Raw genomic sequence first — 17,928 nt, 5'->3', positions numbered from 1 at the left:
GGTAGTTGAAAGCAGCTATCAAATCCCCCCTCGTTCTTCTCTTCTGCAGACTCAACAATCCCAGTTCCCTCAGCCTCTCCTCATAAGTCATGTCTTGCAGGCCCATAATCATTTTTGTTGCCCTCCGCTGGACTCTTTCCAATTTTTCCACATCCTTCTTGTAGTGTGGGGCCCAAAACAGGACACAGTACTCCAGATGGGGTCTCACCAATGCCGAATAGAGGGCAGTGCCCCTACGTATACAGCCCAAAATGCCATTAGTCTTCTTGGCAACAAGGGAACACTGACTCATATCCAGCTTCTTGTCCACTGTAACCCCTAGGTCCTTTTCTGCAGAACTGCTGCCTTGCCATTCGGTCCCTAGTCTGTAGCAGTGCATGGGATTCTTCTGTCCTAAGTGCAGGACTCTGCACTTGTCCTTGTTGAACCTCATCAGATTTCTTTTGGCCCAATCCTCTAATTTGTCTAGGTCCCTCTGTATCCTATCCCTACCCTCCAGCATATCTACCACTCCTCCCAGTTTAGTATCATCTGCAAACTTGCTGAGGGTGCAGTCCACGCCATCCTCCAGATCATTAATGAAAATATTGAACAATACTGGCTGCCAACTAGACATGGAGCCATTGATCACTACCCGTTGAGCCCGACGATCTAGCCAGCTTTCTATCCACCTTATAGTCCATTCATTCATCCAGCAAGAATACTGTGGGAGACCGTATCAAAAGCTTTGCTAAAAATCAAGGAATAACACGTCCACTGCTTTCCCCTCATCCACAGAGCCAGTTATCTTGTCACAGAAGGCAATTAGGTTAATGAATCCATTCACCCTTGGTGAATCCATGATGACTGTTCCTGATCACTTTCCTCTAAGTGCTTCAGAATTGATTCCTTGAAGACCTGCTCCATGATTTTTCCAGGGACTGAGGTGAGGCTGACTGTCCTGTAGTTCCCCGGATCCTCCTCCTTCCCTTTTTTAAAGATGGGCACTACATTAGCCTTTTTCCAGTCACCCGGGACCCCCCCCCCCCCCGATTGCCATGAGCAATAATAATAATGGCCAATGACTCTGCAATCACATCTGCCAACTCCTTTAGCACCCTCAGATGCAGTGCATCTGGCCCCATGGACTTGTGCTTGTCCAGCTTTTCTAAATAATCCTGAACCACTTCTTTCTCCACAGAGGGCTAGTCACCTCCTTCCCATGCTGTGCTGCCCAGTGCAGTAGTCTGGGAGCTGACCTTGTTCTTGAAGACAGAGGCAAAAAGCATTGAGTACATTAACTTTTTCCACATCCTCAGTCACTAGGTTGCCTCCCTCATTCAGTAAGGGGCCCACACTTTCCTTGACTTTCTTCTTGTTGCTAACATACCTGAAGAAACCCTTCTTGTTATTCTTAACATCTCTTGCTAGCTGCAACTGCAAGTATGATTTGGCCTTCCCGATTTCACTCCTGCATGCCTGAGCAATATTTTTATACTCCTCCCTGGTCATTTGTCCAATATTCCACTTCTTGTAAGCTTCTTTTTTGTGTTTAAGATCAGCAAGGATTTCACTGTTAAGCCAAGCTGGTCGCCTGCCATATTTACTATTCTTTCTACACATTAGGATGGTTTGTTCCTGCAACCTCAATAAGGATTCTTTAAAATACAGCCAGCTCTCCTGGACTCCTTTTATATAAGGGCGGTCAAGCAATTAAAAATTAATTGTGATGAATTGTTCAATTAATTGTGTTAAACAATAGAATACCACTTATTTTTAATTTTTGGATGCTTACTACATTTTCAAATATTAATTTCCAATTACAACAATTCAAAGTGTACAGTGCTCTTTATTTTTTATTACAAATATTTGCACTGTAAAAAAACAAATTGCATTTTTCAGTTCACCTCATACAAGTACTGTAGTGCAATCTCTTTATCATGAAAGTTGAACTTACAAATGTAGAGTTATGTACAAAAAAATTGCATTCAAAAATAAAACAATGTAATACTTTAGAGCCTACGAGTCCACTCAGTCCTACTTCTTGGTCAGCCAATCACTCAGACAAACAAGGTTGGTTACAATTTGCAGGAGATAATGCTGCCTGCTTCTTGTTTGCAATATCACCTGAAAGTGAGAACAGGTGTTCGCATGGCACTGTTGTATCTGGCATTGCAAGATACTTATGTGCCAGATGCACTAAAGATTCGTATGTCCCTTCTTGCTTCAACCACCATTCCAGAGGACATGCTTCCATGCTGATGATGCTTGTTAAAAAAAAAAAAAAAGCATCAATTAAATTTGTGACTGTACTCCTTGGGGGAGGGGGGGAAGAATTGTAGGTCTTCTGCTCTGTTTTACATTCTGCATATATTTCATATTATAGCAGTCTCGGATGATGACCCAGCACATGTCCATTTTAAGAGCACTTTCACAGCAGATTTGACAAAATGCAAAGAAGGTACGGTTGTAGCTATTTTTAGAAATCTTGACACTCGACCCAAGGTTTAAGAATCTTAAGTGCCTTCCAAAATCTGAGAGAGAGAGGAGGTGTGGAGCATGCTTTCAGAAGTCTTAAAAGAGCAACACTCTGATGCGGACACTACAGAACCCAAACCACCAAAAAAGAAAATCAACCTTCTGCTGGTGGCATCTGACTCAGATGATGAAAGTAAACATGTGTTGGTTCACACTGCTTTGGATCATTATCAGGCAGAACCCATCATCAGCATGGAAGCATGTCCCCTGGAATGGTGGTGGAAGCATGACGGAACATATGAATCTTTAGCGCATCTGGCACGTAAATATTTCGCAATTCCAGCTCCAAAAGTGTCATGCAAACGCCTGTTCTCACTTTCAGCTGACATTGTAAACAAGAAGCAGGCAGCAGTATCTCCTGTCAATGTAAACAAACTTGTAAACAATCTTGCGATTGGCAGAACAAGAAGTAGGACTGAGTAGACTTGTAGGCGCTAAAGTTTTACATTGTTTTGAGTACAGTTATGTAACCAAAAAAAAAAAAAATTCTGCATTTGTAAGTTACACTTTCACGATAAAAAGATTGCACTTCAGTACTTGTATGAGGTGAATTGAAAAATACTATTTCTTTTATCATTTTTACAGTGCATATATTTGTAACAAAAATATAAAGTGAATACGGTGCACTTTGTATTCTGTTGTAATTGAAATTAATATTGATAATGTAGAAAAACATCCAAAAATATTTAATAAATTTCAATTGGTATTCTATTGTTGTAAGTGTCATTAATTTGAGTTAATTGACAGCCTGTGTGTGTGTGTGTGTGTGTGTGTGTGTGTGTGTGTATAGAGAGAGAGAAAGAGAGAGAGAGATTTGCAAGAAGCACAAATCTCAGTAGTGAGATTCTTTGGGTATCAACAATTTGTGAAGAGAAAACAGGCTGCCTTGAGGTGAAGACCTCAACTTCTTTTGTGATAAAGATAATAGAGCAAATTTTGTTCACCTTGATTGGGTGGGTATACTTGAGCTTTTTCTTAGGAATGACCAGTCTAAATATTGTCAGACTGTCCTAGCAATGTGCATTGTCCACTGCACATTTAGATTCATTAAAAGAAAACCCAAAGCCCACATTTTCAAAAAATAACTGGGGATTTTAGGTTTCAGAGTGGTAGCCGTGTTAGTCTGTATCAGCAAAAACAATGAGGAGTCCTTGTGGCACCTTAGAGATGTAGCCTGACCCAAAGTTGGGTAAATATAATTGTAACTTGAGGATTAACAGGTTCTTGTCTCAAGATCAGACCCAGTAAGATTATTGTAAAATTATCATATAATTTGGGAACCCTGATGTGCATAGGTGCAACACTCACACTATAGAAACTCTCTCTCTATAATTTATTTATAATTTAGCAAAGATTATACACACACAAACTCAACAAAGCAGATAGAGATAATACAGAAAGTATATTTGGACATCCATATTTACACCCTTATCTTTCATACTTAACCATTATCTTTCTCATCACCCTCATCTTCCCCCGTGGCCATCATTCTGGCTCCTCCCAAAGTCTACATCTCTCCACCCTATCTGCTGCCCCTGGGATGTTACTTTTATAGTAGGTTATGCTGATGCTGCCATGACCAATGCATATTCAATAGAGGTTCTTATTTGTATTTTCTCCTCTTAAGGTGTCTGTTTTCTATAGGTTAGTATATGTATGATGTTACCCTATTAGCATACACATCAATTTGCTGTCATGGCAGCTTTGCGGTCGGAGGTTCTGTCCGGAATCTTCCAGATGCTGGTGTCAGCGATGTTCTGTGGGTGGCTGATGTCAGTATTCTGGAACAAATTTCAGATCCCAATAACTTAAGTTACTTAAGTTTATCTATACCAAAGGTTATAGGCCTCAAGTCTCATACTATCTACTAAAGCCAAATCTTACAGGATAAAAGCCTGTAGGTTCCTTGTATTACTACTAAATATAATAAAGCAAGATAACAAAGAAATGAATATAATACAGGTAAGCTGGCCCACTGGGCTACAGAGATTAACAAATTTATTTGGACATAAGCTTTCGTGGGCTAAAACCCACTTCATCAGATGCATGGAGTGAAAAATACAGTAAGCAGTATATATATTTTTCACTCCATGCATCTAGTGCATGGGTTTTAGCCCATGAAAGCTTATGCCCAAATAAATGTTAGTCTCTAAGGTGCCACAAGGACTCCTTGTTGATTTTTGGGGGGATTTTAGGTGTCCCAATTTTTAGCTGCCCATCTTGCAACACCTTGAAAGGTATATGCCCCGTACAATATGAAAATCAGGCCCTGTTATGACATCTCAAGTTGAACAACCAAAATCCCTAGTCGCTTCTGAAAATGCAGCCCCCCCAAATTAGACTATTTTCAGATTGTGTTCCAGACTCCCTGATTTGATTCTCTACCATGCAAAACTAACATATGATTATTTATTTTAAGGCTTCTATTGTGTCAATCTTGATCAAAGGATAATCATTTGATGCCACTCATCAAGGGTAAGTTATTAGGAAGCAAACAGAATTTGTGAAGCCTGTCCAATGAGAGTTTACATATATTTTTAGGAGGATCACTTCTTTTCTTGCCCACTCATTAATCCCCCCTCCCTCCCCATACATATCTCTGGCAGCAGAGCTATAAAGAAGGGAAATTATAGTTGCAATTGCTCTGAATTCTATGTAATCTGTCAAATGATTTAAAATTGGTTGAGCTTAAAAATGACAGCTCTCTGAAATTTAGTAGAATTCCATATTAAAATAGCATTCTAAATTTTAATCTTGTGCATAGACTTTTTAATAGCTTCAACTTTCTCTGCAAATTGTGGGTAGTGCTCACAGAGATTCAATTTAAATACTGTCAAGCAAGACTGATTTCCAGTATTGCATGCAAGCTATTTTTCCCCTACAAGTGGTGAGTTAATTTTTTCAATACTTCAAATTTTAAAAGGATTTTATAGGAAGCTAGGTAAGAATTTCATTCCCTGCTGCTGTTTGTCCAGTTTCTTTTCTTCCATTTGTACAGAGGGCATTTAGCACAGCATTATAGCCCAGAAATTAAATTAATTTCAATTTGGTATTTCATTCCTTTAGATGCCATTCAGACTCTCTTCTAAACTATGCTGAGAAAAGATAATTCAGACATCACAATCAATAAAAATGAGTTGTCTAATCATATCTCTGCTAAATGCCTAAAATGCTGTGTGGAATCTTGTTGTTACTCATAGTAATCAAAGTTAACTGACTTAGTGTTTCAACAGGTTTAAGAAAAAGCAGAGTTTTCTTTTTCAATTAGAGTGAAAGCATAGTTGTGTTTGTGGAACTGGATGGCTCAGGGAATTGGCAATGGGTGTTTTTTTCAACTGTAGGTCACCAGTTCACTGGAAGTCATTGCCTGCTGTTTGGGTCCCTGTGAAATGAATTGGTAGTGTCAATTCAGTTTCCAAAGCACAGGTGTCCACATTAAGCAAATTACCATTACAATTTGTGCTATTTGGCAATCTTAGTCCTGAGGCTGGTGTTTGAAGGTGCATGAAGACTTGTCCCTGCATTCACCCATCAGCTCTATGCAGCTCAAGATTGAGGCATTTTACAGGATGCTTGCACATCTTGCATTTTCTGTCGTGAGGTCTTCAGCACCTTCCTAAGCACTGCATTCAGTTTTAAGGAGTCTCATGGTAAAACCCATTTTGGATTGGAGGTAAGAGATATAGAAATCATAGCTTCTCTATGATTGATTGATGGATGGATGAATCCCTGAGCTCTCCAAAAGGGAATTGACACTGGCCGCACACTACACATGTATGTGGGCCCAACACAGCCCACTGTTGTAGGGCCCCACCCTAGAGCGAGCCCCATGTATGCAGAAATGACTTACCAACCGGTGTGCCCTTGTGGCTGGGTGTGGGGTTACTGGATCTTTCCCAGGCTTGCTGCCTATTAGTCACCTCCATCTGGGTCTTCTGTGGCCTGGCCCTCTGGCCAGTTTACTTAAAAGTTCAATCCCTTCCATGGTATCCAGGTCCAGTTATGACTGCTCAGGCCCCTGTGCTTGGCTCCCCACTAGGTCAGTAGCATACCCCATCATAAATAGCATGGTCTGACTACAAAGGGGTCTTTTTAAACCCTGACACCACCTAGTTTGGATCCTCCAGTGCTGACAACGGCTGGAATAAAGACCAAGACACATGCAAAAGATATTGCACCCTGGTGCTGAAATATCTGATAGTATGGCTAAAAAGCTATGTGATAGAATGCTACCAGCATGATCACTAACATTGCTGCAGCCTGGAGAAAGCTGTAGTCCAGCTGAGGGCAATTATACACATTCTGGTGGGGGATTGTGAGCACCTGTGCAACTGGGTTAACAATGCAACTGGGGAGAAAATAGGAAGCAAAGTCAGCTCAGGAGGGCACTCAGAGAGTGAGATTGGGTAGGAGAGCAAGGAGTGTGGGGAAGCCTGTCCTTGCTATAAGCCTGTGTTGCCCATTACTGTGATGTAAAAGGGAAACACCTCGTGTGTGTTTGTGACTGCAAGATCCTCTGAACTGGTGAGGTAGTGAGCTTCACCAGGTAGTATCAAAGGTGCCCTGTGACAAGCTACAAGAGACATGGTTATTTGCATTCAGGTATAATTCTGCCTCCATATGTTATATGTGATTTAAAAGGAAAATATGCTAATGTTGTTCTAGCCAACACTGAAATATCAGAAAGATAGGCTACGATAATCAAAATTATAAATATTGTTGACTATGCAGTGGGGATCCTTTTTTGAAAATTTATTGTGATGCTTAAACAGAACTTATTCCTTTTTGATACTATCTGTGAGAGAACTATGCAGTATCCTAATAGAGCACATATGTCACTGGAATGGCATATTATATATTGTAAATATTTCATGTGTGTGTAAGAGCAGGCTAAAAAGGAAGTAAGTTGAATGACTTTTCAATCATTTCTTTGGTTTTTCATTTAAAGTTTCTGAACAGCTATACACCTGGATGTAAAACTGGGGGGAGGCAGTGAGAATTACTAGCAAAACAACTTGTTGCAAAACTTTCCAATTTTTTTTGTTCAAAATTGTAATCAAAAACCCTAACCCTAAGCTCTCTCCTGTGGACAAACAGCGGCTACACTGTGTGCCTTTTAGCGGCCTGGCTGTAGTGGCACAGCTGTGTCACTAAAAGCTGTGTAGTGTAGAACTACCTTTCAGCAGTGGGGGTAGGAGGGAGGGGAAGGGAATATCCACTGAGGTGACTCCGAGCCAGGGCCAGCTCTAGGCACCAGCAAACCAAGCACGGGGGGTGCCCTGGGGCCCCTGCGGTTTGCACTATGGGGGAGCAGCGCCCGTACCTTCTGGCTGGGCCGGGCAGGCTCCAAGGGGCGGACACTCAGGCTGGGGGCCACCCCACGGGGCACACGGAGCCGCCTGCAGGTGCCGCAGAGCAGCCGCCCCCTAGTGCCGTAGCTGGGACTGGGCGAAGCGGCCCGAGCCACCCAGGGACTGCAGCAGGGCGGCCAGAAGCAGCAGCGGGGCCATAGAGGGTGGGATGCTGCCGTGTGGGGCCCGTGTCCCACTCTCCAGGGCTCCACTCCCTCTGGGGCTACCCTGCCCCAGCTCCTCAGCCCCCTGCTGGGGTGGTCCCCGGCTCTGCCCTCCTGGGTCCCAGCCAGTCCTGGAGGCGGGCGCCCCGGCTGGAGGGACCCTGGGCTGAGATGTGGCCCGGGAGCCTCGCTGCTTACTCCAACCCTGCTAGCGCTGGACCAGCTGGAGGCGAGGGGGGAGTGGGTGGAGTCAGCACTGGGGATGGGGGAGCCTAGGGCTGGGAAGGCAGGGGGTGTGGGTGGGGTGGGGAAGAGAGAGCCCAGGGCTGGGATGGCAGGGGGTGTGGGTGGGGTGGGGAAGAGAGAGCCCAGGGCAGGGGCGGCAGGGGGTGCGGGTGGGGGAGGGCACTGGTGTGGGGTGAAAGCCCAGGGCTGGGGTGGGGGGCAGCCAAAAATTTTTTTGCTTGAGGCAGCAAAAAACCTAGAGCTAGCTCGCTCAGAGCTATTGTGTTGGGCTGTATTAATCTTCATCTGGTATTCTCTTTCAGCTGAGAACCTCTCATTGAGATGAATGGGCCATTTAACACCTCTTTGAGGCTTCAAAGGTTTGAAATTTGAAACCTAGGCTGGCAGAAATCTAAGAATAAAGTTTCAGAGTGGTAGCTGTGTTAGTCTGTATCAGCAAAAACCATGAGGAGTCCTTGTGGCACCTTAGAGACTAATGAATTTCATGTACCATCTTTTCATGTACTATATTAAAATAAATATATAATAATATGTTATAAAATACTACCGTATTTTCCACTCCATGCATCTGAGGAAGTGGGTTTAGTCCATGAAAGCTTATGCCCAAATAAATTTATTAGTCTCTAAGGTGCCATAAGGATGTCGGTTTTTTTATTTTATTTTTTTTAGAATCAAGTGTAAACATTTGGGGGAAAATCTGCCTCCCTTGAGGTGTTTTGTGTTTTTAGAAATGTAATCTGAGTGGAGCAGAAGATTTAGAAGGCACCAAAACTGTTTTTGAGAAGAAAATAAATTACACATGCAAATATTCACTGGGAGGGGTGATTGCAGGTACAGGAGTTGGATGCCTAGGGGTGTTAGGGTCTGCAGCTAGAGATGGGGGTATTATGGGAAGGAAGGGTAAATAGAAATGGATGGTAGGGGAAGGGGGCTCAGGAAAAGGGTAGGGATTATGGTACTGGGAGGGGAGAAGACAGGAGGGGTTGGAGAATGTGAGGGGTAGCAGAGGAAGTTGGGGGGGGGGTTATTCATGGGAGGGCCTGTCAGTCCTGAATTCTCCCTTTCTGTGTATGTAGTGGGATGAAGGGGAGCTCTATCTTCTGCAGAGCTCTTAGCCCCTCTCCCTGCCTGCTGGGATCTGGGGGGGCCCTGCTTCTCTTGTCATGTCTGAGCACCTCTCCCTGCCCCTCCATGTGGGCTGGGATCGGAGGTGGGTGGATGTAGGTAATGCAAATTTAGACATCTGAAATCCAAAAAGTGACTAGTTAAGATACATGTTGCCCCAGGGAGGGGGAAGCTAGCCACTGGGGGGGGGGGGGGGTAGGGAGCTCAGTTTGGAGGAGGGGCAGACTGGGTGGCTGGGGAAGCTTGGCTGAAGTAGGGGGCAGGAATCCCAGCTGGATGTGGGTAGTGTGAATGTGGGGCTCAACTAGGAATGCAGATGGCCTGGCTTTATTCCACCTGCCAGTCCTTTCCAACTATTTATATGAGTATCCCATCTGCTTTTGAACAACCATTGCAGGAGGTCCAGGGATATCCTCTATGGGGAATGTTTTCGTAAATTAATGCAATTTGGTGCAATTTATTGCATTCCAAAGATAAACATATTTGCTGTTTATGAGCCAGAGATAAAAGGTATATATGTAAAGACTATTTCTAGGTTTAACTGGAAGTTTGTAATTTAAAATATACATAATTTACCTCACCCTGTCTGTCTATTGTATACAGTACTCCGATGTGTATTTTCCTGCATCTCTTCCCTCTTCTTTCCTTTCTTATTACTACTGGGGCACCCTGAGGACCCTGATTAGAATTGGCCTTTACTCACACTGCTTTAGAAATGGTGATTTGAGGAGTTATATTCCCACTCCAAAGTAAAGAACAAATTCATAAGGAAAGGTAAAGGCCTTGCTGATGAGATGAAACCTACAAATGGGTAAACAAACATATCACTTAAATATTTAAGGAAATCTGTGCCTAGATGACGTGTGTAAGAGTTGGGGCCAGTGTCTAGGCAGTGTCAATAACCTGTTACTCTAGAATGCAAACCTCAGGTTTTTAAATCTATAAATTAAGTTATACGAGCGGAAGGGCTTAATTGTACAGGTACTTACTACCAGGTATGGTGCTGAGTATTAGTGGGATGATTTGCAGTAGTCAGCATTACACTCAGTAGCAAGCATCTGCAGGATTGGGTCTTAAGGGAAAAGATCATGTAGCCACAGCACCGCACATGCAGAACTCCAATACAAGTGTCTCTGCCTGGGCAGACCCTTGCTATCAATTGGAGCCACACTAAAGTAAATGATGCTTCAGTTGGGGGTACACTCGTATGGAGTCACCTGTAGGGTTACCATATTTTAAGGGTCCAAAAAGAGGACACTCCACCGGCCCCGGCCCCGCCCCAACTCCGCCCTGCCCTGCCCCAGCCCCACCCCTTCCTAGCCCTGCCCCAACTCTGCCCCCTCCCCTGGATGCTTCACCCCCCCCCCCCGTCCCTTCCCCTCCCCTGCTTCCCGCGAACATTTGATTTGCAGGAAGCCTGAAGCAGCAGGCAAGCTGGGGCGGCGGGGCGTGGCCCAGTCCGGCCCTCCCGGCCGAGCGGCTCCCTCTGGCGGCCGGCCGGCCCAGGCCAAGAGGCTCTGGCCCCGGCATCTCCCTGGGGCGCCGGCCCCGGCCGAGCACTGCCGGCCCCCGACCCCGGCCTCCCACTGCCGGCTCCAGCCCCCGGCCCTGGGCTGGGCACTGCTAGGCTCCGCACCACCACACTGGCCGAGCACCCCCGGGCCGAGCACCGCCGGCCCGTGCCCCTGGCTCCGCACTGCTGCCCGAGCACCCCCAGCCCGGCCCCTGGCCGAGCATTGCCGGTCCCTCCTTCCCTATTTTCCTGGACATGTCCAGCTTATTGGGTTTTCCCCCCAGACGGGGATTTGAGGCCCAAAAAGCCGGACATGTCTGGGAAAATCCAGATGTATGGTAACCCTAGTCACTTGCAGGATTGGGATCTTGTATGGTACTAGTGAATAGAGAACAGCTGCAGAATTAGACTCTTAAATTACTGCAGAATTTTAATTCTAAATTTTCATAACTTTGCTCCTCCATGCCCCCCAAACCACCTTCTTGCTCCTACACCAAAGGTGGGGAGGGTGTCTGGTGCAGAACCACCTCCACTAGGTTTCTCTTGGTAGAGAGTTCCCTTCTATAGGAGGATTTCCTGTGCATCATAGTAGCTGCACCTTTTCTTTTCTTCTTATTGGTATGTTTGTTAGGTACTTGTTGTTCCCTCAGCTTTGCTAAGATTCATATGCCTGACAGTAAGGGACACTGCTGAGGATGGAGGTATAGGATCTTTTTTTGTTATACCTGTCTGCAAAGAACATGAGAGTCTTCAAATGTGCAAATTTTTCATAACAAACATTGTCTTACTAAATGTAGTGCAAAGAAAGGCACCAGAAATCCAGAATCCTGGAATGAGCCTGCATTTAGAAACTATCTGCACACAACAGAGAAAGCAAATTCTATAATGAAATAAGAGGAATAATTTATATATTGCACCTATACAGCAAATGTAAGTGACCTGCAAGATCACACAGCCTAACCAGGAATAGGATCCATGAGCCCTGTCTCCCAGTCCTTGTTCTATTCACCAGGTTCTCCATACCTTTTATAAAGTTAATGTTTCTTCTCACTTTTAAGATGACATTAAAAATCTAAACTCATCCACATCAGAAATAGAATAGGAACACAGGTTGCCTGATTCCTGTACTGATGTTCTAACCACTTGACCACATTACCTCCCTGTGTATGCCAATGTACTTTTCTGTATGGTAAGGGAGTTCTGTTTCAAATGTTCAGGCAGGTTATAATGACAATTGTGTTTAGAAATCAACTACATTTATGAAACATGCCCCTCCATTGCCAGTTATCAAACACACTAATAGAGATGTTCTATCCTGTGCACTATATCACTGGGATTAATTGTTTCCAGTTAATCTGGATACATTCACTTACAAAGTACAAGCAGAGCAGGTTTCGAGAATGGTAAGTGACATGATGACCAAATAGGCTTTGTGGTCTTAAACCCCTTCAGGCCTAACTGCTCTGGGCCCCCATCTGTTGTGAGGCCCTTTTATTCATTGCTTCTAGTCCTTAGTGCTTTGCACTACTTCCCTCCCCCACCACCCCACCTATAAACCACTCCATCTGTGCTCTACCAGAGTCTGGGGCTACTGTGATTTGATTTTGCATCTGCCAGTCCCAAATCAACTTTCAATTTTAGGGCAAAGAAGCTGAAGTCAAAGGGAGTGAGACCTGGAGCAGTAAATTTTCTCTGCCACTATGTACAGTTTAATAAGCACCTACAGCACGGATCATTTTATTGAAGCAACATCTATTGCAAATACACTACTCAGAGTGGATGATGGCCATTGTGCAGACAACTAAGTTCTTACAAATAGAAGAAATTTGTTTCCCCAAGGATCAATGTTTTATTGACTTGCTAAGTTCTTGCAATATACAATTGCCTATTGTTTGCTTGATGTGAATATTATGGGGGTAAAAGGTTTGTTTTCATTCCCAACTTTAGGTGCATTATGCTGCTTTAGCTAACTGTTGTCCCCAATGTGACCAAGTGGCTGGGGCAGACCATACTGACCATGCCACTCTCAGAGCAGACTGCAAGACATAGGGCAGACAATCCCCAAAGGTGGTGACTTACTCTATAATTAGATTAATCAAACCACTAACAAAAGAGCTTCTGCAGTACCACACTAGTTAACCAGAAGCCAAACATACTCCCCTTTAGGCATTCCAGCCCTTGGGTCACATCCAGGCAATCCAATCGAATAGAGTGAGAGGTTATTGAGAACCCATTTCACCATATTCTTTTCTGAAGGATCAGACACATACTGCCAGGTCAATATAAATCTCAGATCTTCCCCAAATATCACGCTGTCAGCCAATCCTTAGTAAACTAATTAAAGGTTTATTAATAAAAGAAGAGTTATAAATGATTAATAAATCATATACATACAAATGATTGCAAAATCAGGTTTGTAGCAGTGAGAGAATAGACTGCTGGTTGTAAAGGCTCTCTGGTAACTTCCATAAGATTGAAAGGTCCTCAGGCCATAGTGCAAAATGCTCTTTTTAGCTGTAAATCCAGAGTCCAGCATATTAGAGCAGGAAAGAGGCAACATGTAGCTGTTTCAGGTGTCTTTTTATATCTCTGCCATCTGCGTGGAAATTGACTGTGCCAAACAAAGCCCACAGCCCCTGTATGTGGAAAGTTACTGGGCCAAGATGGAGTCCAGGGTCACACGAGCATATCCTATGCCCTTGCCTGTTTTGCTGACTGACAGAGGGTGGCCGTTGGCTCCTTGCTGCCTAAGGCATCCTCAGAAATAGTTATCTGGACAGGAGCAGTTTCTTTAATGGTCCATTGTGAGAGTAGAGTGTCATCAATAGGCCATCAACACAGCTGTCTAGCCCTTGGGTAAATTCTATCTCGGGGTGTCACCCAGGAACACAACCAGGTTTAAGATACAAGTACATAGCCAGTATTCATAACTTTGGATACAAAGGTAATACATGCATATGAACAGGATAATCATACTTAGAAACATCATAACTTTTCCATTGACATCTTCCATGATATACTTTTGTACAAGATTTGCTGCAATTGTATAACAGTGGTAGCAACAATGATATAACTGGCCATCTTTAATCATACAGCATCATACTCAGTTTTCCTGATAGGCTTGATTCACCCCATGTAAACATTTGTAACCCATTGCATCCATGGTTTATTGGAAACTGTGTTACAATGTGAAGTGATAGCTAAGGCTACGTTTTAGTCACGGGTATTTTTAGTAAAAGTCACAGGTCACAGGCAGAAAACAAAAATTCACAGCTCCTGTCCATGTCTTTTACTATATACCCCTAACTAAAACTTGGGTGGGGGACCCCAGGTGCATGGGGGGGGGGCGATCCAGGGGTTCCATGGGTGCTGAGGGAGGTGGCCTGGGACCCTGCTGGTGCTGGGGAGGAGGGGCAGGCTGTGGCCTGGGGCTGAGACCCCTGCTGGTGCTCAGGGGAGAGGGTTGGGGGTCACAGTCTCCCTATCTGGCTCCACATCCTGGCAGCGGAGGGGCCAGGGAGCTTTGTGTGCTGCTCCCGCCACAAGCACCAGCTGTGCAGCTCTCCTTGGCCAGGAACCACAGCCAATGGGAGCTGCAGGGGTAGGGCCTGTGAGTGCGGTCAGCGTGTAGAGCCCTGTGGCCCCTCCACAGTCTAGGAGCCACAGAGCCATGCCAGTGGGAGCTAGGGAGATTCTTCTTTCCCCCCCCCCGAGGTAAGAGTCCTCCCCCCCCTGCTCATAGCCCTGAGCCCCCTCCCACACACCCAAACTGCTGCTGCTGGCCATTGCAGAAGTCACAGAGGTCCCAGAAAGTCACAGAATCCATGACCTCCGTGACAGACTTGCAGCCTTAGTGATAGCTTGTAATTTTAAATGGTTTCCAGGTCCTGCTTGCGGGCTAGGTGGGTCTGATGGAAGCCACATGATCTGGGTCCTCTGTGTGCAGTCTGCAAAGAGCCAGCCTTGAGCAAGTTGGGTTGAGTTGCGGCTCTCTGCCTTAGATAGCAGCCTGCTATGTCTCTCTTGTGTGTTAGGGTTCTAGAATCTAAGAAATACAGTAGTGTTATATTGGACCCTTCCAGAAAGGGGGGGGGGGGACTATAAAATATTCTAACTTGTGTGTATGCTAGGAACATAACCAGCACCCAAGTAGGGATTCACGACTGGAGGGTGTGGAGGAGGGATAGGTGGCAGTTTTGCTATCACACTTTACTGGGAGATAGCAGCTTTGAATTCCATCTGGGGTTTAATATGAGTCCATGGATAGAGGCTCACTGGGGCATGCATTTCTAGCAGATTTTCTCTTGCTGGGGGTCTAGCATCTCATCTTTATTTCCCCCCCCTGAGTCTCCCAGTCTCACCAGCCATATTACTTTCCTGGCTCTGTCACTATGTGCTGCTATTCTTAATACACCTTCTCTTTGGTCACCAGTGTGTTTGTTTCAGTTTGCTGCTCATTCTAACATAGCTGATTTCAAGCTCTTCAGGAATAGCAGTTGACCCCAATGGTAATTTCTGTCTACTGACTAATATAAACATCTTGTTTTGTCTTTCCATGTGCTGTGGCGTCCACTCTTATCATCTTCTTGCTTAGTCAGAATGGGCTGTCATAACTCTGCTTCTCTGAGTTTCACTCATGGAGGTAGACTTTGTGGGTGTCTTGAGAGACATTTACTTAGCAAAAAAAGTGAATATCTTCAATGGATGGCAACATCTTGCTGTGCACTGAAAACTCACATGTTGCCTCCTGTTTTGTTTTTTTTTTTTTCAGTGATGTTTTGATTCCAAACTCTGTTGGTTTGTGGTTAGGTAAATGCATATCTTGAAGGCAAAGCATTGGCACCTCTATATAATTTAATATTCTTATGATTCAATGAATATATTGGTATTGCAGTAGTGCCTGGAGTCCTGAGCTGACCCTGAAGCCCCATTATGCTAAGCCCTGTACAAACACATAGTGAGAGACAGTTCTTGCGCCAACAAGTTTATTGTCTAAATAGAGAGTCTTGTGGCACCTTTAAGACTAACAGATGTATTGGAGCATAAGCTTTCGTGGGTGAATGCCCACTTCATCGTGCATCCGACGAAGTGGGCATTCACCCACGAAAGCTTATGCTCCAATACATCTGTTAGTCTTAAAGGTGCCACAAGACTCTCTGTTGCTTTTTACAGATCCAGACTAACACAGCTACCCCTCTGATACTTGTCTAAATAGAGGAGACAAAGAGCAGGAGAGGAAACAGAAGGCCAAAGTGCTTTGCCAGGCAAGGTCAGATCGGTGGCAGAATTGGGAATAGAAGGCTGGTCTGACTCCTAGTCCAGTGCCTTAGCCGTCTGACCCTATGGTGCTCCGTATTATTGCTTGCCTTTCTCAACATTCCGGTGTTTGGGAAAAGGTGAGAGGAGAAGTCTTCTGCAATGTTCCAGTCTCTGTTATCAGTACAGGAAAATTTGCAACATAGTATTTTTAATTTCTTGGTGAGCTACCAAGTGAATAAGTGAATTGCTAATTCAAGGCTTTTGGTATGATTTCATAATGAATTAGTTTTACACTTTGGTCTGTTGAGCCTTCTGACTTCACTGGACAAGTCAATGCTCTGTTTGGAGAAAATGCATATCTTTTGTCAAAGAGGAGCATAGTTAAATGTCCATTTCATCACTTTGTTTAATCTCTAATTGGTCTCTGATTGGGCTAATTTCAAAAATATATATTTTACCATCTGGTGGCTTCATGGTGACCTATGTATAAGGCTACATTTTTTTTTTCATGGCGGTTGCGGAAGTCACAGAGTTTGTGACTTCCAGCGACCTCTGTGAATTCAGCCCTGTCACCCGAGAGCTCCAGGGTCCACCTGCTGCAGTGGGGGGATCCCACAGCTCCCAGTGGCTGCGGGAACCAGGGGCCCCCCCGAATTCCCAGCTGCCGTGAGCAGCAGGTGCGCCCGCAGCTCTGAGCTGGGGGGACCCTGGAGCTCCAAGCCTCCACAGGTGATGGGGGCCCATAGAGCTCAGAATGACCCCCACAGCTGCTCAACCAATGCAGGGGGTGTGGGGACCCCACAGCTGGGCTCCGCATTTTATCAGGGATATTTTTAGTAAAAGTCACGGACAGGTCACAGGCTTCTGTGAATTTTTCTTTATTGCCTGTGACCTTTTCCTGACTTTTACTAAAAATATCCCTGACAAAATCTTAGGCTTATTATGTACAATGACATACTCAATTTAAACTTCCTAGTGAAGTCACAACTCTCCCAGCTAAAACTGACCTTGTCATCCATGAAAAGATCCCAGGTGAGTCCCAGAGAATGAAATACGGTTTAATGCAATAGAGGTGGCCTTTCATAAGAGGCTTTCCTTTCAATGGGAATATCACTAATGGGTGATACCCTTACAAGCAAGAGTTATGTTGGGTTAACTTCCTTGTAATTGCATGTTAGCCAGGAGTGTTACAGTGAGGGATACAAGTGCTCTCCTCTGTGTCACTCAACTCTCTTATTACCTGGGGTCAGAACTCTTTGACTTTAAAATGAAGGAGCATATTTGAAGAGAGGGTGGAGCCAGAAAGCAGCTGCCGCCACATCATGCTTCCTGGGCTAACCACAGATACCCGAGACAGAATCTGTTCTTCAGGGTAAGTGTTCATTGATCACTTCTTCAGCAGAGCCGAAAGGTGGTCCAGTGATTTGGGGTGCTAGTGTGGAATGTGGGGGACTCCAGTTCAGGTGTCTGCTTTGACACAGACTTTGTGTGACCTCAGGGAAAGTCACTAGTCTCTGGTCTCTGTGCCTCAATTCCCTATCTGTAAAATGATAATTGCACTGCCCTACCTTACAGGGGTGTTTTGTGAGGATAAATATGTTTAAGATTCTAAGCAGCTTAGATACCCTGGTAGTAGGGGCCAAATAAGTACCTAAGGGATCTAGGTAGGTAGATACTGCTGCTTAGACCAACTGTAGAGGGAGGCAGTCAATGGTAATATGGACTTTAGGAGTCAGGCCTTCAGGGAGAAGGG

At 44.7% G+C, this 17,928-nt stretch overlaps 1 protein-coding gene across 6 annotated transcripts in view; it reads left to right on the top strand.

The window, feature by feature from the left end:
• Positions 1-17,928, top strand: part of KCNMA1 (potassium calcium-activated channel subfamily M alpha 1) — an 879,212-nt gene that overhangs the window by 322,129 nt on the left and 539,155 nt on the right. The window lies entirely within an intron of this gene.

This window comes from Malaclemys terrapin, chromosome 7 (assembly GCF_027887155.1).
Source record: "Malaclemys terrapin pileata isolate rMalTer1 chromosome 7, rMalTer1.hap1, whole genome shotgun sequence".
Classification (NCBI taxonomy): Eukaryota; Metazoa; Chordata; order Testudines; family Emydidae; genus Malaclemys; species Malaclemys terrapin.
This window is presented reverse-complemented; position numbering and strand designations above follow the sequence as displayed.